The sequence below is a fragment of the Hypanus sabinus genome, chromosome 6 (genome assembly GCF_030144855.1).
Source record: "Hypanus sabinus isolate sHypSab1 chromosome 6, sHypSab1.hap1, whole genome shotgun sequence".
Taxonomy (NCBI): Eukaryota; Metazoa; Chordata; class Chondrichthyes; order Myliobatiformes; family Dasyatidae; genus Hypanus; species Hypanus sabinus.
Genome location: NC_082711.1, coordinates 48,295,962 through 48,322,089, shown reverse-complemented (window position 1 = coordinate 48,322,089; position 26,128 = coordinate 48,295,962). Strand labels below are relative to the sequence as shown.

The 26,128-nt window shown below is 41.3% G+C and overlaps 1 long non-coding RNA gene across 1 annotated transcript in view; it reads left to right on the top strand.

The window, feature by feature from the left end:
• Positions 1 to 2,478: 2,478 nt before the first annotated feature.
• Positions 2,479 to 26,128, top strand: part of LOC132395445 (uncharacterized) — a 36,509-nt gene continuing 12,859 nt past the window's right edge. Inside the window, exon 1 of the long non-coding RNA XR_009512610.1 lies at positions 2,479 to 2,682. This is a non-coding gene — a long non-coding RNA (uncharacterized LOC132395445). The remainder of the gene's footprint in view (positions 2,683 to 26,128) is intronic.

Below are 26,128 nucleotides of genomic sequence, written 5' to 3'. Positions count from 1 at the left end.
ATTTTGTGTTTTTATTTATTTCCAGCATCTGCAGATTCACTCGTGTTGTCTTTATATTCATTCCAATTCTTAGTTATTGGTCCATAGCCTTGAGGCTTTCTTGCACCATTCTCACAGGCAGAGAATACCCATCATATTCTGGGTCATTCCTCCATCACTCCCATTCTCTATTTCCTACAAATGGGCTTACATCTATATTGTGACTGGCCATTGCTATGGAAGTACAGTGTGTCCTGTATATCCAGCTCATTTTCTAAGTGCTTACGTGATTAAATCTTGCCTAACCCTGTTCTATTCCAAACAAAATTACCTCTGCTTAGCTAACATCACCTTTGTAAATTTCTTCTGCAGCTTCTCTGGTGCTAACACATCTTTGCTATTATAACAAATGCCAATTTCTGTTTATGACATTATTTACCTACCTATGGACAAGCATACTAAGATCCTTCTTTTTTTTATACGCCTTAGCATTCCAACCATAGATTGTGTATTCTGCCGACTTGTTTGCCTTTATCAAATTCATTAGCTCATGCTTTCTCTGCTTCAAAGTAAGTTTATTATCAAACTACATGCATGTCACCTTATACAAACCTCAGTTTCATTTTCTTGCAGACTTTCACAGTCAAGACAAAGAAACACACTAGAATCAATGGGAGACCTCACATAAGACAGGCAAACAACCAATGTGCAAAAGACAACAAACTGGGCAAATACAAAACAAAAATGATAATAAGAGTTCAAAATTGAAGACCTCTTCCCAGAAACAAAGGGACACCTTTTGACAATACAGGACCAGGTAGTTAATGCAAAATATATTAAAAATACACATAAAGGACCAACAAATTCAAGATAATAAATGCAGAAAATGCTAATAGAAACTAGAAAAATTTGCTTAATAGATGTAGCCATTCCAAATGCATATAATATACAGAAATCAATAAAACCACCAGAAATATGCTGAATTCAGAGGAAATTGAGAGACTATGGAACATGAACATGGTATACTTTGTTCTAATAGTAATATCTACAACTGGAATTGTCCCCAAATCACTGCACAATGGCATTAAACAATTAGGCCTACACAGCAATATTCAAAAAGCCACAATACTAAATATCACTAGAAGAGTCTGGAAAGTTCCTGGTAACTGAGAAATGAGTGTGCTTGGCTATGCCTGTACCTCAGGTTTTACCATCTTGAGCTGAACATGAGATGAAAAGTCCTTGAAAGTGAATCCATAGGTTTTGAGAACAGTTCAGTGGTGGGGTGAGTGAAACCTGATGGTTGAGGGGTAGTATCTCTTCCTGAACCTGGTAGTGTGGGTCCTGAGGCTCCTGTCCTCTTTACTGACAGCAACAAAGAGAAGAGAGTGCGGCCTGGATGGTAGGGGTCCTTGATAATGGATTCTGCTTTCCTGTGACAATGCTCCATGCAGATGTGCTCTGTGGTGGGGATTGTTTTACCTGTGATAGACTGGTCTGTATCCCCTACTTTTTGTAGGCTTTTCCATTTGAGGGCAACGGTGCTTCCATACCAAGCTGTAATGCAAGCAGTCAATATATTTTCCACTGCACGCCAATGGAAGTTCACCAAAGTTTTAGATGACACACTGAATCTACACAAGTTTCTTAAAAAAGATAGAGGGGCTTCCATGTTTTCTTTGTAATTGCACTTGCATGCTGGATGCAATGCAGATCCTCTGAAATGATAATACTAAGGAATTTAAAGTTGATGACCCTCACCAGCACTAATCCCTGATGACAACTGGCTCATGGACCTCTGGTTTCCACCTCTTGTAGTCAATAATCAGCTCTTTGGTCTTGCTGACATTGCTGTTGTGAGGCCATTCAGCCAGATTTTCAATATCCCTCCGATATGCTGATTTGTCAACACCTTTGATTTGGCTAACAATAGTGGTAAAACTTGATCACTCCTTTAACATTTTCTTGTGGAGGAGGTGGCCATTTGCACAATCCTTTATGAGTTTCATATTTGTGGGGTTGCTGGAAGTTGCTGCCTGATTTACTACTTTGACTTTGGCACTACCAGGTACTACAACCATCAGGCTTCTGAACTAATGTGGATAACTTCATTACTCTGAACTGATACTATGACCTACAGCCTCGCTTTCAAACACTCTTTACTGCTCATGCTCCCAGTATTATTTTTATTTGCACAGTTTGTCTTTTGCACATTGGTTGTTTATCAGCTTTTGTCTTGTGTATAGTTTGTCGTAAAATTCTATTTTTGTCTCTTTTCTGTAAATGTCTGCAAGAAAATGAGTCTCAAGGTAGTACGCATAGCATATATGTACTTTGATAATAAATTAACTTAGAATTTGAACTTTGAAGTTATTTTTATCATAAAATCTGTCTTGCTATTTGTTACTGTCACATGCTTGGTTGCCTAGTGAGTTGTTTGTCTTTTCATTAACTCCTCGCTTTCTCTTTGAGTTTGGGCTGGAATTCCACAATGTGACTTGACTTCCTGCAAGATGTCCGTGACTGAGAACGATGGAGGGGAACTTTGCAGTCTCCCCACTGCCTTGTGGTGCTCGCTCCAGTACTCCCCACTTTTCAGTCTTCTTTGGTACATCATTGCTGCCAGCTGGCTCAGTTAATTAGTGACCATAGTGAAAAATAATGGGAGAGCAATTGTCTTCTGCAAGCTCGGACTGGTGTCTGGTATGTGTAATTGTAGCTTGCCTCATCTGTCATATCTTTACATATACTTAAATGTAGCTTTTCTGTTAAGGAGATGATCATGCAGGTGAAAATCATCATTACCCTTGTTAGTTGAAAGATTTAGTAACCTGCAAGAAAAAAAAATATAGGCACTACAGAGGTATCTTTGCAAAGAAAATCTTCCTTTGCTGTGAGAATTTAGAGGAATGAACAACAACGGCTGCTCCTTTTACTCCAAAACCACAGGGATGCTCTCTGATGTTACACAAACAGGTGCAGATGTCTGTGAGTTAACATGTTGAGATGCACAGAACTCAAAGGTTATCTGACCCACCAGAGAGCCATTACTATAAAAATCGAATTGTATTACTGTTAAGAGATCTTTAGCACCTGTTATATGAGGGCTCTCTAGAAAGCAATGCACAAAATGAAACATGGCCTCATGATAGAGATGGATTTTATGGCACTAATGAACCTTGGAGAAATGGTTTTGACATTAGTTTCTTAACTCACTATTGACCTCACTCTCACAAGCTACATTCTTGGCTATTCTATTATATTCCGTAAGGTTATTATCTTTAATATAAATTTAAAATATCCTTGAAACAGTAATTAAAACATATACTTTAAAGTATTATTATGTGTATTGTTGAATCTAGCTTGCTGTGCAGACTGTAAGTTTCTACTGTGTTATTGGTGGAACTTCCATTTCTTGAAAAGGAAGATGAGTTTTTAAAGAAAAGCACATTGGCTTCATTTCATAAGGATTGCTAAAATGAAAGTGTATCATTCTGTGGTGGCAGTGGCCGTGGTACAACCACATCCCATCCTAGTGAGATGTTTATCACAGCTAATTATAAGGAGGCAGTGCCTACTACAGCAGAGCGTTTATTGGGTTCTGATTAGGGCAGGGGTTGGCAATGGGTTAAATGCAAAGCTGTGCTTTGAGAGAAGTTCCCTCATTTCTCTCATTTATGTCACCATTACGGGTATGAAACAATTGCACTTCACTGTTACCCTGTTGAGCATTTTGATGGAGCACTGTAAATTCAAGGTTAAAGCTAATGGACAACCTGTTGAAGATTCCAGATGTGCTGCCATCCAGAGTCTGCCCTCCCATTGTCAAAGGCTTTATGGATTAATTGTTCCTTGGAGTCAGTAAATTTCTCCTGATTCTATTCTTGTAGCAAGCATGAAGAGGCTGTTTGGAGATCACAGATTATTTATTGCTCCTTAACGACTGTCCTTTTCAGTGAAGGCCTTGAAATAAAGTATTTATAGCCAGCGAGCTACATCCGTCCTCTGATGCAGATACTCCACATCTTTACTACTCACCATAGTGCTGAGTCAGTTGTGTTGTCACAAAGAGAAAGATCAAATTCCCTCCTGAACATCACAAAGTCTGAGTGTGTAACTGCACGGGAAGGAATATTTCTACAGTGGTGGACCTTCCAAGTCCCATGCTTAATTTGATCCTCTAAATCATCAAACTGAAATTGTGTCATGTTGCAATATATAAATCTTACTAAAATGCTTGTAAAATTGGATTTTACAGAGTAATTAGAGCCCAATGATACAATTGGGTATTCCAGTACACCATTCCAATCCCTGCCCATCTGGGTTTGCATCATAACCAACAATTCTAAGTTAACAGGATTAACTAGCTTTAGTCTTTAGGGTGGTGGGTGGAGGTGTGTGTCTACTAGATGAGGTGTAAGGCACTTCTTCCCTCCATTAGCCAGGTCAACCTTGAGCAAGGTATTGCACCTGTTTAGACCCCCAATCAAGATCATGTGAAGCCATGAGAGCAGGTGGTGGATGATCATATGAGCAGCTGGTGCAAATCACATGACCTGGTCGTACTGACCACTGACATCAGGCAGACAATCTCTGAAGTGTATTGATAATGGCTGGGGTCACCTGTCTTGTAAAGACACTGCACAGAAGAAGGCAATAGTAAACCATTTCCGTAGAAAAAAATTGCTAAAAGCAATTGTGGTCATGGGACCGTGATCAGCTGCATCATACAGCACTGCACATAAAAATGATGAGTCTTCAGAATGGTGAGATAAAGAGCTAAGAGCATTTGAGGGGGAGGAAGGCTTTTACCTAAAGGGTGGTTGGAATTTGGAGTGTACTGCCTATGGCTGATGAAGGCAGGTACTTTCAAAACATTCAAGAAAAGTTGAGAGAAACATTGGAATTTGTAAAGCATAGATGGCTAAGGACCAAATGTTGATAAAAGGGATTAGCATGGACTGATATTTGACAGTCATTGCTGAAATAATATGCTTGTTTCTGTGTGGTATAATTCTATGACAACAGATTGCTAGAGAGGATGAACAAGGAGTTATAAATTTCTAGTAAACATTGGGTATTGCATGTTGAATTTGTGAAAATATGTACAATTGACCTGATTTTTGATGGAGAATTATCAATGATTAAAAAAGGACACTTCAACCCGTGGTAGGTCAAGGAAGCCAATTAAGGAACTTAATGAATTTGTAATTTCTATAACATATTATAAGCTAGTGAGTTTTATAAAATTACAAAAACCCAAGGTTCCCTTTGCTGTAAAGTGAACAACCAGGTCACATTAGTTTCTTATCATATACAGTACATCCTTCCTGATGCTGGACTGAATGGAAGGAAGTGACGTGCTTGTGATAGACTGAGACAGTGCTTACCATTCCATCTAGGTTATTAATAGAAAATTAGTAGTTGTAAAGGAAAGAAACTATCTGATTGTGTGCTGGCAATAGAAACCCTCATGCAGGTGCTTTCCTAATGTGACTAAGACATGAAATCCTTTAATATGTGAGGCTTTGGACCAACTGCTGGGGAAAGGGATTAACCAAAATTACTCTTCTTTGGGAAACATGGCAAAAATAAACCAAATAGCTTCCCTCTCTGCCTTTAATTTATCCTGATTCTAAGATTCTATAATATCCTTCTGTTAGTAATCTTTATTTTCCCTTTCCAAAGGAGGTTTATTCGGTGATGATTGTGTCACATCTTTCCAATAATATGGTATTCCACAATTCACGTGATTAGCAATCAATAGTTACAAATTATAACTCAGTCAGAAAGAGAGTCGGGTTTAATATCCCTGGCATATGTCATGAAATTTGCTGGCTTTGTGGCAGCAGTACAAGGCAATACATAATAATAAAGGGAAGTACTGTAAAATACAGTAAGAATATATATGTTAAATATCACAAAAAGAGAATAAAAAGTAGTGAGGTAGTGTTCGTGGGTTCAATGTCCATTCAGGAATTGGATGGCAGAGGGGAAGATGCTGTTCCTGAATTGTTGAGTGTGTGCCTTCAGTCTTCATGTAACACCATGGTCCTGAAAAACATTCTCATTTTTACTGTACCAACAGTTATGGTCGGAATGACAATAAAAAGTGACTTGACTTGACTTGACTTCTGTACATCCTTCCTGATGGTAGCAAAGAGAGCAAGGCATAATCTGGTAGATGGGGGTTCTTAATGATGGATGCTGCCTTTTTGAGACATTGCTGCTTGAAGATGTCTTGGATACTATGTAGTGTAGTGCCCATAATGGAGCGGGCTAAGTTTACAACTCTCTGCAGCTTATTTTAATCCAGAGCAGTAGCCCGTAACCCATCCCCCCTTCCATACCAGATGGTGGTGCAGCCAACTAGAATGCTCTCCATGGTACAAGACATTTGCAAGTGTCTTTGGTGACATATAAAACCTGTGTAATTAGCAAGTTTATAGATTGCATTTGAACTGTGCCTAGCCACACAGTTATGGGTGGAGAAAGAGTAGAGCAGTGGGTTAAGCATGCATCCCTGATATATGCTGGTTTCGATTGTCAGCAAGTGGGGGTGTTATTTCTGATCCATACATGTTGCAGTTTTCCAGTTAGAAAGTCAAGGATCTAGTTGCAGAGGGAGGTACAGAGGGCCAGGTTTTGGAGCTCAAGTCATCTCTATCCAGAACTGTGGTGAACTACATATACCTGTCTGGACACGCCCCCTGCTGACTCCTCCTGTGGCTCCTCCCTGTATAAAGGCGATTGGAGGCACTGCTCCTCCCTCAGTCTCCAGGATGTTGTGTGATGGTCTCTTGCTGCTGACTGTGCTTTCTTCCAGCTAATAAAAACCTATCTCTCGCCTCATGTCTCCGAGAGTTTGATGGTGCATCAAGAAAAAATTCATCTCCTATGGCAGACACTGGTCTCAAAGTCCCCAGTGTATCTGTGGATTGCAGTAATTTTGGTTGCAATGTAGATTTCTTCAGAATTGTTTAATGTAATTTCCAGTACAAAAGTGTAAAGGAGAACAAAATAATTATTACTCCAGATCTAATGTAGCACAAAAAACATTATAAGATACAGAATAGAATAATTTTTTAAAAACAATAAATATAAGTACATAAAATAGCTTGTATACATAGATTGTACCTTCATAAAGTGATGTTGGGAACAGGAGTGCCTGTACAGATGGTGACTGACAGGGAGTGATAAACTATTGGTGGTTGGGTTTGTGGGTGGAGGTGTTGATCAGCCTTACTATTTAGGGAAGGTAACTGTTATTGAATCTGGTTCTCCTAGCATAGATATCATGTTACCTGCTTCCTGATGGGAGTGGGGCAAATGGTCCATGAGCAGGGTAGGTTACATAACACCTTGTTGTGTTTCTGGCCCTTTTCTGTCATCTTTCTGTATATGTGTCCTTGATGGCTGGTAGGCTGGTACTAGTGATATACTGGTCAATTTTGATTACCTGTAGTGGAACTTTCTGTCTGACGCAGGACAGCTTCCATTCCAAGCTGTTCTGCAGCTTCTTGGGATGTTCTCAGCTGCACACCTGTAGAAGGAAGTGAGTATAGATGCACAAAGTCCAACTCTCTTCACCCTCCTCAGAAAGTAGAGGAGTTGGTGAGCATTTTTCATTATGTAGAAAATGTTCTGGGACCATGAGAGGTTCTGCGAGATGCTCACGCCTAGCAGTTTGAAACTCCTTTGTGCCTTTTGTTCTGATGCTTAACCAATGTGGGCAATTGAATGTCCAAAACTTGTTGAAGTGGAATGGCATGTGAAGGAGCTGCATCTTGCAGATATGCGGAAGGCCAGGAGATTTTGCAAGACTAAATACAGATCATGATTTATCATTGAGCGCTGTCTAATGGTCAAGCAATGTTGTTCCACTGTTTGCATTGTACAAACATCTTTGGCTTCATTTATCTGCTATTTTAAAGAACTTGCTGAATTGTCAATGAATTACCTTTACAGAAAATTAAGTCTAGTGACTAATAGCTAAATGATTACTCTTTTATTAGTGATGTGATAATTGTTAACACATGCATTATTACCTATCCCATAAAACAAACCATTTTAAAACACAGACTCTTTTCTGGAGGCTGTGAATGATTGTTGGTAACAATGCGTTAAAATGTCAACTTTATTTACTTTTTTTTCACTTGGCCTTCTTGTTTACTAATTTTGTAATCCTGTCTTCTTTTGCTTCTCTTTATTTCTCTTCCTGCACCTGTTAACTCTAATTTGTCACTTTTGTTTAACCTTTTCTTATTTCATGTTGCTCAAATCTTACCGGTTATAGAATTAGACTGTTGGCCATTTAGGTCATGGGCAACTTTTAGACCTCAGCTTCCTGGATATCATCAGCTTGTACTTCTAAGGTAGGGGCTTCACTGAAAGGCATATGACCTAAAATGTCCGACTTTAGTAGGATTCAGGCCATCTGCACTACTTCCTGAATGGTGGGAAAGGTATACTTGAGCATGAAAACAAAGGTGGGCAGAGTTACACTGTGCCAGATTAAAATGGACGAAGAAGCTCCAAAGTTCACTTATGATATGTAGATTTTGAGAAGTGGTATTTTGAAATTATTAGGATTATAAAACATTTTAACATGTATTGAAAAAAATGTGCTGTATTGTAATGGTAATGGATAAATAAACAAGAAGGAGGAACATCAGACTGCTCTGCTCGTTCATTTTGTAACTGGCTTTCCTCTCCATTCCCCACAGCCCACAATTCTGCTATACATAATCATTCTGCCTTTTTCAACCTTGAATATCTTGAACAATATGGTATCTAAAGCTCTAAGGGATAGAGATTTCTAATGGATTATAATTTTCAGAACCAAGAAATTCTAGCTAATCATCATAAATAGTTGATTCTACATTTCCCCATGTAGTGATCTTCACAGAATCAAAAGAAGGTACTAATTAAATGTCAAAGATTTTTCACAGGCACATGAATAACATAACTAATAATCATATATTATAAGTATGAGCCATTAGTTTAAAAAAAAAATAAACTTTTGAGGAAGGCAGAAGACTGAGAATGTAAATGAGGTTTGTTCCATTGAGATATCTAACATACTTAACATTTAAATTTAATTTGAAATTAATAGACATTGTTCAGTGTTATTGCTGCTGAAAATATTTGAAAAGAATGAGATAAATGAATTAAAACATACTTGATATCAACACTGCGGCTGAGAAGTGGTGATAAAAACTTCTCTTTTCTTTTTGAACATGATGTGAATTGAACTAAGAGTTATTAGATAGTGTGTCCCAAGGTTCGCACATTTAATGAATTTAGTCAACATCAATTTAGTCCTTTGTGAACAAGACTAAAACTACAGGTGCTGATAGTAATTCAATAATGTAGTATAGATTGGTCCCTGAAAGACAAACCATGTAAGGCGTGGAAATACAGGTCGGGTGGTTATAGACTGTTCTTTGATTTGACATAAATTTTTGGATTGCTGTTGCTTTGGAAACAACACTGCTATTGTCAGATTTGGTGTGAGAAACTTTAATTGGTTTAAAGTGTGCATTGATTCTTTTCTGCACTCATCATTTTGAACTTTAACAAATAAAAAAGATAGCAAATCTGTCAAATTGGTATTGCTATTATCTTTTTGGATTCCAGACCTAACCAGTTCCCCTCTACCACCACTCTCTTCTGTCTAGCGGAATTAGTTCTTACTCTCAATAATTTTTCCTTTAGCTCCTTCTACTTCCTCTAAACCAAGGGTGCAGCCATGGGCCCCCAAATGGGTCCCAGTTTACCTGCCTTTTTGTTGGCTTTGTGGAACAGTCCATGTTCCAAGCCTATACGGGTATCCGTCCCCCTCTTTTCCTTCGCTACATCAACAACTGCATTGGCGCTGCCTCCTGCACGCATGCTGAGCTCGTTGACTTCATTAACTTTGCCTCTAACTTTTACCCTGCCCTCAAATTTACCTGGTCCATTTCCGACACCTCCCTCCCCTTTCTTGATTTTTCTGTCTCCATCTCTGGAGACGGCCTATCTACTGATATCTACTAAAAGCCTACAGACTCTCACAGCTACCTGGACTATTTCTCTTCCTACCCTGTCTCTTGCAAAAATGCTATCCCCTTCTCACAATTCCTCTGTCTCCATCTGCTCTCAGGATAAGGCATCCTGCATCTGCTCTCAGGATAAGGCTTTTCATTCCAGGACGAAGGAGATGTCTTCCTTTGTTAAACAAAGGGGCTTCCCTTCTTCCACCATCAACTCTGCTCTCAAACACATCTCTCCCATTTCCTCTCCCATTGCCCTCACCCCATCCACCCACCACCCCACTGGGGATAGGGTTCCACTTGTCCTCACCTACCACCCAACCAGCCTCCGGGTCCAACATATAATTCTCCGTAACTTCCGCCACCTCCAACGGGATCCCACTACCAAGCACATCTTTCCCTCCCCCCATCTTTCTGCTTTCCGCAGGGATCGTTCCCTATGCGACTCCCTTGTCCACTCGTACCCCCATCCTTTCCCACCGATCTCCTTCCTGGCACTTACCCTTGTAAGCGGAACAAGTGCTACACCTGCCCTTACACTTCCTCCCTCACCACCATTCAGGGCCCCAGACAGTCCTTCCAGGTGAGGCGACACTTCACCTGTGAGTCGGCTGGTGTGGTATACTGTGTCTGGTGCTCCCGGTGTGGCCTTTTATATATTGGTGAGACCTGACGCAGACTGGGAGACCGTTTCACTGAACATCTATGCTCTGTCTGCCAGAGAAAGCAGGATCTCCCAGCTGCCACACATTTTAATTCCACGCCCCATTCCCATTCTGATATTTCTATCCATGGCCTCCTCTACTGTCAAGATGAATCCACACTCAGGTTGGAGGAACAACACCTTATATACCGGCTGGGTAGCCTCCAGCCTGATGGCATGAATATTGACTTCTCTAACTTCTGTTAATGCCCCTCCTCCTCTTCTTACCCCAACCCTGATAAATTTAGCTTTTTTCCCTCCTTTTTTTTTCCTCTCTTTCTGCCCATCACTCTGCTTGTTCACCATCTCCCTCTGGTGCTCCCCTCCCTCTTTCTTTCTCCTGAGGCCTCCCGTCCCTTAATCCTTTCCCTTCTCCAGCTCTGTATCCTTCTTGCCAATCACCTTTCCAGCTCTCAGCTTCACACCACCCCTTCTGGTCTTCTCCTATCATTTTGCATTTTCTCCTTCCCCTCCTATTTTCAAATCTCTTACTATCTTTCCTTTAAGTTAGTCCTGATGAAGGGTCTCGGCCCAAAACGTCGACAGCGCTTCTCCCTATAGATGCTGCCTGGCCTGATGCGTTGCACCAGCATTTTGTGTGTGTTGCTATTATCTGTCAGGTTCCTCTGTTACGAATGTGACACAACTCTGAGGGGCCGAATGGTACAAAGTCGCACCCTCCTTTTTGAGAATCACAAGATCGCTATTAATTTGGGTCTGAGACCCAGGAAATGAGAGAGAGATGTCCACAATATAGAAGGTTTGGAATGTGTCCTGACCTCAGCAAAACGGAACTGCTGATAACGGCCATTGTCTCTTGGAGATGGAATTGTGTATTGAGTACTGTACTATTCATTGAAACCCCTCAGGGGACAACCAGAGTGGGCTGGTTGAGGGATGGCATCATCCCAACCTGATTGACATCTGAGACCCCGTGAGTAAGGATAAAAGAGGGTCGGGGAAACAACCCCTTTAGACGCACCAGGAGAAATGCTAGAGATCCCGTGACAGCGTTTATTAGCGACAGCTGGTGGGGGCTCGTGTGCATCCTCCATTGCCTAGGATTGGCAGGCTCACCACGGAAGAATGGTTTAGCTAAAGGAGAGGCCACAAGTGAAAGGCCACGACAACGAGACTCCTGACGGATCGAAATCATAAAAGGAAAGCCGGCAAGTTTTTCTCCAAATCTCTCTCTCTCTCCAACCAATGGCTGCAGCCTGCATGAACTTTATATTTCCATCAGACAATACATTATCCCCTAGACAATGATAGAGCTTATTTCTTATTGATTATTATTATACCCACACTTTTAGATTTAGTATTTACGATGTATATTATCTGTATATTTGCATTGATATTATTTTTGTGTATTTTTACTAATAAATACTGTTAAAAATAGTATCATCAGACTTCAACGGACGTCTCCGTCTTTGCTGGTAAGTGACCCAGTTATGGGGTTCGTAACAGCATGGGGCCTCGTCTCGAGATTTGATACCAAATTGGAGGGCCAGTGAATCGGGCTTTTAAGTCCAAACTTGGATCTGGTTGCGCGGGTAACCAGATGGGAAACCAGAAAAATGGACATAGACAAATTTATAGAAGACCCGACTCTGGAGGCAATAGAGGCTGCCACAAAGTGGGACTTGATAAATATTGTGAAAGGACTAAACCTTGCAGAGGTGAGGTTGTCAATGAAAAAGCGGGAGGTGAGGAGGGCCATAACTCAGTATTATATTGTGAAGAATGTGTTTTTGGCTGAGGTAGTGGAAAATATCCCTGACAAGTAACCAGCTAGTGGGACGGCTCAGTTAGAGTTGGAGAAATTGAGGCTGGATGCGGAACAGAGGAAGAAGGAGCATGAAATTAAGTTAAAACAGCTGGAAGCAGCTGAAAAAGAGAAGGAGAGATCTGAAAAGGAGAGGGAGTATGAGGAGAAAGAGAAACAGAGGCAACATGACTTGGACCTGGAGAAGTTAAGGCAAGAGCGAAGAGCTCAAGGGTCAGACCGAGAGGAGAGATTTAATGTTCGTAGGGAGTTTAGGTTAGTACCTCCGTTCGAGGAGACGGATGTTGATAGTTATTTCTTGCATTTTGAAAAGTTGGCAGTGAGTCAGAAGTGGCCCAGAGATCAGTGGGTGGTGTTGTTACAAAGTGTGTTAAAAGGGAAGGCACAACGGGCATATGCGGTGTTGTCCATGGAGGAGGAGGAGGAGTCTGAGAATTATGAGAAAGTAAAGGAGGCCATTCTTCGGACCTACGAATTGGTACCTAAAGCATATAGACAAAAGTTCAGAAATTTAAAGAAAGGGTGGAATCAGACGTATGCAGAGTTTGCCTATGAGAAGGGTGTGCTCTTGGATCGTTGATGTGCAGCAGAAATGGTGGAAGAAGATTTTTGGCGTCTCAGGGAGTTAATTCTGATTGAGGAATTTAAAGGTTGTGTTTCGGATGATATCCAGATGTATTTGAACGAGAAGCCGAATAAGTCCATATCCGAATTTGCTAGGTTAGCAGATGAATATGCCCTAACCCACAAGACAAAGTTTTCCTCGAATAAGAATTACCAGAAAGACCGTGGGAACGGTAGAGAAAGCCCGCTGGCTGAGGCAGAGATCCAGCTAGGAGCTAGCGGTAAAATTAAGGAGGAGGAAAGGCAAGACAGCAGGAGAGGTTCTGGCTTGACCTGTTTTAATTGTGGAAAGGTGGGTCATATTGCATCTAAAGGCTTTGCTCCAAGGAAGGAGACAGGAAAAGGGAAAGCAGCAGTCCCTGCAGGATGTATTGTGGTGATCAGTAAATCGACGAGACAGCCCCAGGTAGACAGGATATGAGAGGGGCCTGAGAAATTTATTTCAGAAGGAACCATGTCTGTGAAAGAGGGAGACACACCAGTTCCAGTGCGGATCTGGAGAGACACTGGAGCTGAGCTGTCATTAATTCGCAGTACGGTACTAGGTTTTGGCCCCGAGACTGGAGAGGTAGCTTTGAGAGGCATAGGAAAAGTGACAGATGCGGTGCCTTTGCATAGGATCTTTATAAATAGTGAGCTGGTATCTGGACCAGTTGAAATAGGGGTGCGATCAGAATTTTCGAGAACTGACATAGACATCCTTCTGGGCAACAATTTAGCTGGTGGTGATGTTTGGTCGGCCATGGAGCTGATGAGCCAGCCTGTAAGTGTTGAGAACCCACCCCTAGATTCCAAGATCTATCCCGCAAACGCGACCACTCACAGCATGTCGAGAAAGACAGCTGAGAAAGAGGCCAGTATCGATTTGGCTGAGACGTTTTTACCAACCCTGTACCAAGAGAGGTTAGAGGGTGGTAAAACGGAGAATAGGGAGGTGAAAGAGAGTAAGGGAGAGGAGGTAGACCTGCCCTTAGCCAGGAGGAAATTTATAGAGGCACGGAGTAAAAATGAGAAACAGATAAGGCTGTTAGAAGGTCCAGAGTTGGACATGGATGATCTGTCTGGTTTGACAGAACTGTTTGAAGAAGTTGAAAATTTTAAATGTGTTCCCGATAATGAAATGAGGGCAGTCCTAGATGAAAAGGATGCCATTACCTTGAAGAAGTCTGCTGGGTTGGCAGATGAGGTTGTTTCAGCCCACGGGATTGAGCTTACTCCGGAAGGGAGTTGCCTGGAGAGTAACTGGGAGGATCAGGGGAACTTAGAATTTGAAAAGTGTACGGGTATTGAAAGCCTGGAAGAGGCAGATGTCCCATTTGAGTGTGTTCAAGATGTGGATGCACGTGGTACTGAACCTAGTAATGGAACTCAGAAAAAGTCTGAGGTATTTGATTCAGTTGAAAAGGAATGCAGTCCTTGTGGGTCAGATGGACTTGGTTCAGTGAAGAAAGGGTTAACTGTGGTACTAATGGGAAGTGAGAATTCCCAGTTGTTTGTGTTCGAAGGTGTGTTAAAGGTTAGTGAGGAGATAAAAGGTGGTGAGGTGAATATTATTATTATTGAAGGGAAAGGGAAAAGTGTAGTTCCTAAATTGAATGAAGAAAACTTCAAGTCTGTATTGGTGTCGGAAGCAGTAACCAGGTTGAAGGGACAATGGCTTGGTAACACGGTGCCTGCGAATCAATTACAGGTTGATTTGGAATGTAAAGGTGCCCCACACGCTATTGTTATTCAAGAGTGTGCTGTGAAGAGGCAGAATTTGAAATGCTGTTTGGACAAAGAGGGATCGCTTGCAGAGTTTAAACTGAAAACTAATAGAATGAAGGGTCCTGAAGATAAAACTAATGACTTGCTTAAAAATAAAGAATTGTGTGGAAATTCAGCAAATGGGCTACGTTTGGAACACATTGTTAATAAAGTAACTCCTATGAAAGGAGAATGCAAAAGCCTATTCCACACTGGTGCGCAAGCTAACCACATGGGAGTTAACTGGAAAAGGGGCAAGGGTTGACGGGATGTCACTTTAAATAACAGGATCCGGTTTTAAGGGATTTCAACAAAGCATGTAATAAAGACAACCCCATGGAAGATTGACTGTTAAGTTTGAAAGTAAAATAAAGATTAGTATTTGCATGAACTTTTGTAATATACACGTAAGCTAAGATCACAACTCTTTAGTTTTTGTTTGCTGAAGAAAAGGAATAAACGTAGGTGGTTATTAAATTGGAGTCTGATGCTACAAGAATTTATTAAGGTACAAGATATTAAGATATTAAAGGAAGTGACAATGTAATCGCTAACTGTTTAGATGCTGAATTGAATGTTTAACTGTATTACTCTGTAGTGGAAAAAAACTTTTGTATTGTGTTAGATTCTGAAATCCTGTAAGACTCTGTATTAATTAATTTTTACCGGTGGTAAAAATCTTAGAAGGAAGGGGGTGTTACTAATGTGACGCAACTCTGACGGGCCGAAGGGTACAAAGTCGCCCCCTCCTTTTTGAGAATCGCAAGATTGCTATTAATTTGGGTCTGAGACCCAGGAAATGAGAGAGAGATGTCCAGAATACACAAGGTTTGGAATGTGTCCTGACCTCAGCGAAACGGAACCGCTGATAACGGCCATTGTCTCTTGGAGACAGAATTGTGTATTGAGTACTGTACTATTTATTGAAAGCCCTCGGGACAACCAGAGTGGGCTGGTTGAGGGATGGCATCATCCCAACCTGATTGACATCTGAGACCCCGTGAGTAAGGATAAAAGAGGGTCTGGGAAACAACCCCTTTAGACGCACCAGGAGAAATGCTAGAGATCCCGTGACAGCGTTTAATAGCGACAGCTGGTGGGGGCTTGTGTGTGTCCTCCCTTGCCAGGGTGGCGGGCTCACCACGAAAGAACGATTTAGCTAAAGGAGATGCCACAAGTGAAAGGCCACGACAACGAGACTCCTGACGGATCAAAATCATAAAAGGAAAATCGGCAAGTTTTTCTCCAAATCTCTCTCTCTCTCCAACCATTGCAACCCCAGCGGTCCCCAATGGCTGCAGCCTGCATGAACTGAGTGAACTTTATATTTCCATCGGACCATACAATATGCCCTAGACAACGATAGAGCTTATTTCTTATTGATTATTATTATACCTGCACTTTTAGATTTAGTTTTGACGACGTATATTATCTGTATATTTGCATTGATATTATTTTTGTGTATTTTTACTAATAAATACTGTTAAAAATAGTATCATCAGACTTCAACGGATGTCTCCATCTTTGCTGGTAAGTGATCCAGTTATGGAGTTCGTAACACCTCACATTGCGGATATTGAGTGACACCACATTTGGAAATGTCTTGCTAAAAGGTAGCTGCATCTTGAACTGGAAAATATAGAGTGGAGTTGAAAGGAAACATTGAAAAACGGAGGGCCTAGATTATTAAGATCAATGGTTAATCTTCTCACTCAGCTGAATAATTTATTAGAGTATGAAGAAAACAGCGAAGTCAGTAAACTGCCAGAAGGAAGATACTGAAGTGAAATTATATGATTGAACTGAGAAACAAAAAATGATTTTAGACAAAAAGATATGGCACCAGCAAACAAATTCAAATATTCATCCAAATACTATTAAATGTTAGATTGTCTGTCCACATTCCCTGTTCAGACTACATGTTCTGGATTCCAGTCACACTCTAGGTAAAACAAATTCTCTTAGAGTCCATTTTAAACCTCCTACCTGTTACCTTAAATTGATGTCTTCTGGTTTTAGATGTTTCTGTTACAAGAACATTTCCTCACTACCTGGCCTATTTATTCTCCTCATGATCTTGCATGTGTCAATCAAGTTCCTTCCTCAGCTTTCTTGTCTAAATAAAAGAAAGCAAACCTATCCATTCATGGTTGAAGTGTGGCAAACCAGGCGACATCCTGGGTAATATCAACTCGCGTTTTCAAGGATTAAATTCCATTTGCCATTTCTCTGTTCATCTTCCTAACTCTTTAAAATAACTCTACGATAGGGTAGAAGGTTGGAGAGATTAAACTTCCGCATTATCCCTTTGGTTATTTAACATCCACTTTGACAGGCAAGCTTCCAGCTCCCAGTTAACCTTGTATCAAAGCCTGACAGGTGAATGCGAGGGACAGATCTGGTTATACAGCAAGCAGGCCCCACCTGATTTCTCGAGTTGGAGTGGAGGCCCAATGCAGGATGTGGGAGTCAAAGGTGATGGCTCCGGTCAGTGGTCCCAATCCAGAAAACTCAAACCTAGTAAAAGTGCAACGATTGCATGCAGCCATGTTTAACTAATATTACAAAAATATTGGAAACAGTATATAAAAGCAAAGCAATGCATTTTGGGCACAGGAGTGTCACAGCTCACAGAACCAGAGACCCAGCTTTGACACTGACCTCAGCTGCTGTCTGTGCGGAGTTTGCAAGTTCTCCATATGATGAGTGAGTTTTCTCGAGGTGCTCCAGTTTCTTCCAAAAAAAACAGGTTGTTTGATTAATTGGTCACTGTAAATTGCTTCTTGCTTGTACAGATAGTGGTAAAATCTGGGGGGGGGGGGAAGAATACAAATGGGATTAGTGTAGGATTTGAGTTAAGTTGGAGGGCTGAAGAGCCTGTTTCTGTATTGTATCTATGAGCTTTCAGGAAGCTTTCACTGAGGTACCACATCAGAGATTCCTGACAGCTGCCATAACCTTCAGATGAATCAAGAAGCAAAACAGACTGAAGGAAAAGGACACAAAAGAAACAAAAAAAAACAGAACATGATGAGTGGTGTTCCCTAAAATCTTCGGTGGAATTGCTGCTTTGTCATAATTTGAACTGGGATATTGGAGATTAGGCATTAAAGTCTATTTTAAAGAAATGTTGGCTAGGATTAATAATGTGGCGGGAGCTCATAAGCAATTTTCAGAATGCTAGGTAAATTGATAAGCTGAATAAAGAAACTGCTTATTCATCAGAATAAGAAACTAAATGAGATAAATAGGCAAGGAAGTCTGTGAACACATTGCAAAAACGCTAGCAGCAGCAACAAGGCGATAAAAGTCTGAAAAGAGTGAAAACAAAATATTTCTAGAGTGGATTAAGTATCAGGGTGATAATATTAAATCCAAGAAGAATCTGGTTATCTTGTTTAAACGTCAGCTGGAGCACTAGGTGTAGTTCTAGCAATCATACTTGAGAAAGTGGAGGAAATTACAACATGTGGCCAGAAATGAGATGCATTTTAAAAGAAGTCAAGAAGCTGTTTTCCATAGAGAGAAAGAGACTGGGAAGTGGTGGAGGGAGTGGATGTCGAGGTGAGGGGTGGGGTGGCAGGAGGCCTGACTTGCATTATATTTCCAGCACACTTAAAAGAGGATTGGATGAAACTGGAGAAATAGCTTGCTCATAGATTCATGTTCAGATGAAGGAATGCAATTGTAAGTTATCCAGGAATAGATTAACTTAATAATTTAGGATGTATTTCTTGGTACAGTGGCAAGAATGTGACACTGTCACGTAGAGAGAAGGCAGAGTATGCCACTTGTACACTTAGGGAGCATAACAGAGTGGAACAGACGGGAGAGTGAGAGGAAGTGTGATGAGGATATATGTTGAATAGCTTCTCTTTTTATTGTAGATTTTACTATGTATTTGGCAGAGGTAGCTAAATGCTTCATTAAATAAATTACTGAAAATCATCCAGCTTCTAGGAAATGGGCTAGTTGGGAAAAAAATACAAGCTGACAGATTTCAAATGTTCATACTTTGTCCCAGGTGACATATTAAAATGACTTTTTTAAATTGCTTATTTACTCAGATGGATGCAGCTAGCTTTACTGCCTAAAAGGCCAGAACTTTGTTTCAGTGCTTGAGGTGAATGTTGCTTCTGTTTGTATCTCAAAACATCTGCCGTATTTCAGCTAGTTTAGTTACCAGGTATGCTCTGAGCATCTAATTGCACACAGTTAAGTACATCATGATGCCCAGTGAAAATAAATCTTAGGTATTTGGCATGCTCTAGATGTGAAGATGGGGCTATAAGAAACATGTTATCCATGTCATAGTGAAGTTATTTAAAAAGTTAATGAGCAGGTTTTAGAGTGATAGGTTCAGTCTTGATTGTGAATGCTGACATCCAAAAGAAGATAACAAATAGGAGGTCCTATGAAGATGATTTAATTTTGTTGATCAGTAGATCAAGCATCTGATAGCTTGGTTGGAGTATCAAATGAGCTTAAATTCCAGGACTGTCTATCTTTCAGTGCGCCATCTTTAGTCAGATGAAATTTGTCAGCTTGTAGCACTACCTCATATCCTATATCCAGAGGCAATTACATCTTTATCCAACTGGATCAAGTCAAGATAGTTTCCATATTGTGTATGAAATGATCAATGGGATATGTCTGGAAAGGCCAGCAACTGTTATAGGCTTACCCAATGTGGTGAACTACATATACCTGTCTGGGCACGCCCCCTGCTGACTGCTCCTGTGGCTCCTCCCACAGACCCCGGTATAAAGGCGATTGAGGCTTGAGCCCGGCCTCTCAGTCTCCAGGATGTAGTATGGTGGTCACTCACTGCTTGTTCCTTCTTCCAGTCAATAAAAGCCGATATCTCGCCTTACATCTCAGAGTGAGTTATTGATGGTGCATCAATTTTATTGACTGGAAGTTTTAAAACATGGAAACCGTTTTACGTCCGGAAAAATTGGATTTGGACCCCCAAGACCCTGAAGCAGCTCTTGCCTTTGAACTCTGGCTTGCATGCTTCCAATCATACTTGGAGGAGGTTAGTGCGACTGAACCCGCTGTTATGCACCGAATTCTCCTCTCGAGGGTCACCCCAAAAGTTTATTCATTTATCAGAGACCGGGTCACTGGACGCCCTCAAAAGACCGTACCTGCGGCCGGTGGACACCGTCTACGCAAGACATCGTTTAGTTACACGCCGACAGCGGCCTGCAGAGTTGTGCGCCCAGTTTCGCCAAGCTCTACGGACGCTCGTCCGAACTTGTGACTGCAAAACGCTCATGGCGGAACAGCATGCGGAGCTGCTAGTACGAGACGCCTTTGTGACAGGAATTCGGTCAATGTACGTGCGCCAGCTGGAAAATGCTGATCCTACCTTACGCTCGGCAATCTAGACGGCCGACACGCTGGAAGCTGCTCTGCACAACGCTGACGCTGTCCAGCTGCGTGATTCCCCGCCGGTTACGTGGACACCTCAGACCCCGCTGCCGCCGGTTCCCGTGAGCGAATTTGGCAACGCCGCTGCCAGTCGTGATTCCATGAACTCCCCGAACGCAACCACGGCGGTGGCCAGGCGAAAGCCCAGGCTGTGTCATTTCTGTGGACTCGAAAAGCACCCCCGAAAATGCTGCCCGGCCCAAGAAGCGACCTGCTCCAGCTGTGGGAAGAAGGGCCATTTCGCCAAGGTCTGTAAGTCTAAACTGCGAGCGGGGTCAAGCAGCGCTGCGTGTGAGCCATCTTGCATGCCCCAATGTGGGCGGCCATCTTTGTGGGCGTCAACATGCCACGCCCCCTACCCGTGTGAGACATGGGGGCCGCCATCTTGCATGCCCGAATGTGGGCGGCCATCTTTGTGGGCGTCAACATGCCACGCCCCCTACCCATGTGAGACATGGGGGCCGCCATCTTGCATGCCCGAATGTGGGCGGCCATCTTTGTGGGCGTCAACATGCCCCGCCCCCGACCCACCAATGCTTACCGGGCACCAAGACGGCGATTCAACTCTGGCCACCGTAACCCTCGACCAAAGCGCCCCTCACCAGCTTGCAAGGTCAATGATGGACATCCTGGTGGAGGGGCACAGGACTAGCTGCCTGTTTGACACGGGCAGCACTGAGAGTTTTATTGACCCGGACACAGTGCAACGCTGCGGACTCGTGACACGGCTGGTAAGTCAGAGGGTCACCATGGCTTCTGGGTCGTAATCCACAGACATCCGGGAGGGTTGTGTAGCGACATTGGTGGTGCAGGGCACAGAATATCGGGACTTTGCGCTACTGGTCGTGCCTCAACTGTGCGCACCTGTGCTATTGGGGCTGGACTTCCAGAGCCACCTCGAAAGTGTGACTATGGCATATGATGGGCCCCTCCCACCACTCACTGTCAAGAATCCTCAGTTTGGTGGGACTTCGCCATATACCCGGCTACTGACCACACACACACACCGACCCACACATCCTGCCCAGCGCCATGCCGACAGCTGCGCTACCGACACCACTTGCAGCCTCTCCACCCTCAAGATCCCTCCCCCATCGCTGTTTGCCAACCTGACCCCTGACTGTAAACCGGTGGCAACTAAAAGCAGGAGGTACAGCGCGGGGTCAGGGCATTCATTCAGTCAGAGGTGCAGCGGCTGCTCAGGGAGGGGATCATTGAGCCAAGCACAAGCCCTTGGAGGGCCCAGATGGTTGTTGTTCGGACTGGGCAGAAAAATAGGATGGTCGTGGACTATAGTCAAACCATCAATAGGTTCACTCAGCTTGACGCGTACCCCCTACCCTGCATCGCGGATATGGTCAACCAGATAGCTCAGTACTAGGTTTACTCGATAATAGATCTGAAATCTGCTTATCGCTCGCTCCCCATCCGCCCAGAGGACCGCCCCTACATCACCTTCGAGGCGGGTGGCAGGCTCTATCACTTCCTGCGCGTCCCCTTCGGTGTCACGAATGGTGTCTCTGTCTTCCAGAGGGAAATGGACTGGATGGTGGACCAGTGCCAACTGAAGGCCACATTTCCCTATCTGGATAACATCACCATCTGTGGTCGCGACTGGTCGGATCACAAAGCCAACCTCCAACGATTTTTCTAAGTGGCCGAAGCTCTGAACCTTACTTATAACAGGGACAAGTGTGTGTTCGGAACCACCCGACTCGCTATCCTTGGGTATGTTGTGGAAAACGGGGTCATTGGCCCTGATCCCGACCGTATGCACCCCCTGTTAGAACTCCCTCTTCCCACCACTCTCAAAGCCCTCAGACGGTGCCTGGGCTTCTTTTCCTATTACGCCCAATGGGTCCCCCATTACGTAGACAGGGCCCGCCCCCTGGTCAAGTCTACCACTTTTCCCCTCTCTGCTGAGGCCTGCGCGGCCTTCAGCTGCATTAAAGGGGACATTGCCAAAGCAACGATGCATGCGGTCGACGAGACCATTCCCTTCCAAGTAGAGTGTGATGCCTCCGATTTCGAACTGGCTGCTACCCTCAATCAGGAAGGCAGGCCAGTAGCATTCTTTTCTCATACCCTTCAAGGCTCTGAAATTCGGCACTCCACGGTGGAGAAAGAAGCCCAGGCCATAGTGAAAGCTATTAGGCACTGGAGGCACTATCTCGCCAGCAAAAGGTTCACCTTGCTGACCGACCAGCGCTCGATTGCATTCATGTTCAGCAACCAACAGCAGGGCAAAATCAAAAATGATAAGATTTTGTGGTGGAAAATGGAACTCTCCACCTACAACTATGATATCCTGTACCAGCCTGGCAGACTCAATGAGCCCCCTGATTCCCTATCCCGGGGAACGTGTGCTAGCGCACAGCTCGACCAGCTATACACCCTTCATGCACATCTTTGCCATCCGGGGGTCACCCGATTTCACCATTTCGTGAAAGCCCGGAACCTGCCGTACTCCCTGGAGGACATCAGGACGATGACCAGGGACTGCCAAGTCTGCGCTGAGTGCAAACCGCACTTCTACCATCCTGAAATGGCACAACTTGTCAAGGCCACCCACCCTTTTGAGTGACTGAGTGTTGCCTTTAAGGACCCCCTTCCCTCCACCGACCGCAATGTCTACTTTCTCAACATTATCGACGAGTACTTGCGGTTCCCCTTTGCCATCCCCGCCCCGACACCACTACCACATCCGTCATAAAAGCCCTGCACCAGCTCTTCACTCTGTTCGGATATCCCTGCTATATCCACAGTGATAGAGGGTCCTCCTTTTTTTTTCTTTTTCAATCTTTTTATTGATTTTCACATATACACAAAAAAAAACATAACATAATAATGAGTAAATGATGAATACAATAGACTTGAAATCACGTTGATAATAAGATAACAATATCCTATTAAACATCAACAGAAGAAAATACCTTAATCAATCAAGTCCATATGATTATATATGAAAAAAAAAACAAAAATAACCATTAAAAAAGAAAAAAAAATTGAAAATATGTGAAAAAAAAGTATATATTAAGAAAAATAAAACTCTAAACTAAACTAACATGGGCAACAATAATAGTTTACAAGTATGTGATAGTGTCAACAAACTCCAGAACTCCATACCTGAACATGAATAAGCAGAAAGAAGGTCTGGAAAGGGCCAAATTAATTCATATGAAAATGTCGAATAAACGGTCTCCAAGTTTCTTCAAATTTAATTGATGAGTCAAAAATAGTGCTTCTAATTTTTTCCAGGCTCAAATAGGAAATAGTTTGAGAAAGCCATTGAAACGTGGTAGGAGGATTTACTTCTTTCCAATTTTGTAATATAGACCTTCTGGCCATTAATGTTACAAAAGCAATCATTCGTCTGATTGAGGGGGAAAACTGATTACCATCTTCATTTGGTATGCCAAAAATTGCAGTAATAAAATGAGGTTGTAAATCTATATTCCAAATTGAGGAAGTAGTAGTAAATATGTCCTTCCAGTAATTATGTAAAGTGGGACATGACCAAAACATATGGGTCAATGAGGCCACTTCTGAATGACATCTGTCACATTGAGGGTTAATATGAGAATAGAATCGAGCAAGTTTATCTTTAGACATATGAGCTCTATGTACAATTTTAAATTGTATTAAAGCATGTTTAGCACATATAGAAGAAGAATTAACCATTTGCAAAATTTTTTCCCATTTATCTGTTGATATATTATATCGAAGTTCTTTTTCCCATTCTTGTTTAATTCTAACTGATATTTCTGGTTGTATCTTCATAATCATATTATAAATAAAAGCTACTAATCCCTTCTGACAAGGATTTAAGGTAAAAATCAAATCTGTAAAGTCTACCAAAGTTGAATTAGGAAAAGATGGTAAAACTTTATGTAAGAAATTTCTAATTTGTAAGTATCTGAAAAAATTAGATTTAGGTAATTCAAATTTGTTGGAAAGTTGGTCAAATGACATCAAAGTATCTTCAAAAAAGAGATCACGAAAACATTTTATACCTTTCCTTTTCCATATGTTAAAAGCTTGATCTGTCCAAGAGGGTTTGAAAAAGAAATTAAGTAAGATAGGGCTATCAAGAACAAAGTTTTTCAAAGTAAAAAATTTATGAAATTGAAACCAAATTCGTAATGTATGTTTAATAACAGGATTAGATATTTGTTTATTAAATTTAACTAAATCAGCAGGAAGACAAGAACCAAGAACAGAGAATAGAGAATATCCCTTTACCTCATTACATTCCAAATTTACCCACTGTGGGCACAATGGTGAATCCAAATCTAGTTTCCAATACATTAAATTACGAATATTATTTGCCCAATAATAAAATCTAAAATTGGGTAAAGCTAAACCACCATCTTTTTTAGATTTTTGTAATTGCTTTTTACTTAACCTAGGGTTTTTATTTTGCCACACAAATGAGGAAATTTTTGAATCAATGTTATCAAAAAAAGATTTAGAAATAAAAACTGGTAGGGCTTGAAATAAGTATAAAAATTTTGGTAAAATCATCATTTTAATAGCATTAATCCGACCAATTAATGATAAAAACAAAGGAGACCATCTTGTAGTAAGTTGATGAATTTGATGAAGCATAGGTAAAAAATTCAGTCTAAATAAATCTTTATATTTCTTGGTAATTTTTATACCTAAATAGGTAAAGTTATCAGTAACAACTTTAAATGGTATCCTATCACTCAATAAAGTTTGTGCATTTAAAGGAAATAATTCACTCTTATCTAAATTTAGTTTATAACCCGAAAAAGTACCAAATTGAACCAACAAGGATAAAATAGCGGGAATAGACCTATCAGGGTCAGAAATATATAACAGCAAATCATCAGCATAAAGTGATAATTTGTATAACTTCTCATTACGGGTAATACCAAAAATATTAGGAGATTCACGAATAGCAATAGCTAAAGGTTCTAATGCAATATTAAATAATAAAGGACTTAAGGGACAGCCTTGCCTCGTACCACGAGATAATTGAAAAAAAGAGGATCTATAGTTATTTGTAAGAACAGAAGCAACAGGTTTATGATATATTAATTTAATCCATGATATAAAGTTAGGACTAAAATTAAAATTTCTCAATGTATTAAATAAATATATCCATTCAACTCTATCAAAAGCTTTTTCAGCATCTAATGAAATAACACATTCTGGGATTGTGGGTGGTAAAGTATGAATTATATTAATCAATTTTCTAACATTAAAAAAGGAATACCGATTCCTCATAAAACCAGTTTGATCTTCTGAAATAATCTGTGATAGTACTTTTTCTAATCTAATAGCTAATATTTTTGTAAGAATCTTAGAATCTACATTTAATAGTGATATAGGGCGATAAGATGTACATAAAGTAGGATCTTTATCTTTTTTAAGAATTAGAGAGATATTAGCTTCATAAAAAGATTGAGGTAATCTCTTCTTAGCAAACGCATCATTAAAAATTTCACATAACCAAGGAGAGAGCAAAGAAGAAAAAGTTTTAAAAAATTCTACTATATAACCATCAGGACCAGGAGCTTTCCCTGAATTCATTGATGAGATAGCCTCTCCTATTTCCACCATAGAGATAGGAGCATCTAACAGGCTATGGTCTTCATCAACCAGTTTAGGAATATTCAAATTGTTAAAAAAATTATCTATCATGGACTGATCACCATCAAATTCTGATTGATATAAAGATTTATAAAAATCTTGAAAGGTATTATTAATTTCTTTATGATCAGTAGTTAAATTTCCGTCTTGTTTGCGAATTTTAATAATTTGTCGCTTAGTCGAGATAGCCTTTAATTGATT